We start from the raw sequence: 1,407 nt of genomic DNA, 5'->3' as shown, positions 1-1,407 counted from the left end.
CCCCCCCCCAAAATTCTCACGCTCTTCCCTTTAACTTCTCCAAATAATTCATTAAAGTCGATGCTTTGTAACATTGAAGTATTACCAACTTCAGCTTCTGCCGACTTAGTTTCCACCTTAAACCAACGATCATTTAAATATGATTTAAATAATAAATGGCAGGTTGTCAAAATCGTGGAGTAATGGTACCCAAAAAAGGCTTCCCCGTTTCCAGAACCCGCCTCTAAGATTAGCGCATGGCTCTTTGTCTTCAGATGTGTCCAACAATCCCTGAAAACCGCATGGACTCTGCCCTACCTGACTGCCAGCAGCCTAATTCGTACCACGCTGCGTAACAGAAGGGAAAGAGCAAAATTATACCCCTGCTTGTCCTTTTTGAATCAAGTTCTGACTTTGCGCCCAGCAAAGTGCTTGGAAAATTACAGCTACTGCCGGAGAAACATTATCTTGTTTAGCCAGCGAGTAAGAGTTGCTGAAGACAACAGATGGGATTTCATAAGGGAGATCAACAGTTGTTCCCTCCCAGCACACTCCTCGAGCGAGCTACCTCCTCTCTGTGGGATCAAAGGCAATCACCCACACAGAAACGTGGAAGAAGTTCAGCTCCAACAGCAGGGGAAAAATACAGAGATCTGTACTTGGTTTAACTGCCGTCACAGGGTTGTAAAAGTTCGTGATTGTTCAGCAAAACATAATTTATAATATTTCTTTTTTTTTTTTGGTGGGAAAATTGTGTGCTTCAGCAGGCGTAGGACTTCTCTTGCAGGAGGGTGGTCCCGCTCAAATTACTGTGCAGCGTCACGAGCGCGCTCGGGTACTGGCAGGACTGGAACCTGATTACAAACCAGCCCGGGGAGAGCCAGCACCCGGTGCCTGTGCCAAGCCTGTGCTTTGACATCCCGCCAGCGTTGCCTTGGCGCAGCGTAGGCAGAGGCACGCTCTGCGAACAGCTCTGCCCCAGTGACTTGGTCAAAGTCGCACAGAAAATCTTTGGCAGAGCTGTGAATAGGAGGAGGCAATGCTGTCCTGCGGAAGAGAAGAAGGAAGCCTCAGTTAGGCAGAATAGCCCCTTCTCCCCCAAATCCTGAAGCCTTGTTTGATAACAGGGTTATACGTCACCTGACAAGGTCAGGCTCTTTGGTGTGTGTTCCTTTTAAAATGGGTCCGTCAAACGTTCCCTGCAAACAGCAGATTGTTTCTGTGAATAATTAAGGGTACATCTGCAGTGCATCAAGGGTAGCTTTGTGGATACCACGGTGCATTTTTGCTGTCAGCAAGCCTTAAATGTTAGATACGGTTTCTGTTGCCCTAATACTAGCATAATAACCTTGTGGTTCACTCAGATTTACGCCTGTTTCACACAAAGGCTCCTATGAAGAAACTTGACATAACTCCTGTTAAGGAAGC

The sequence above is a fragment of the Calidris pugnax genome, unplaced genomic scaffold (assembly GCF_001431845.1).
Source record: "Calidris pugnax isolate Ruff unplaced genomic scaffold, ASM143184v1 scaffold69, whole genome shotgun sequence".
NCBI classification, from domain to species: domain Eukaryota; kingdom Metazoa; phylum Chordata; class Aves; order Charadriiformes; family Scolopacidae; genus Calidris; species Calidris pugnax.
This window is presented reverse-complemented; position numbering follows the sequence as displayed.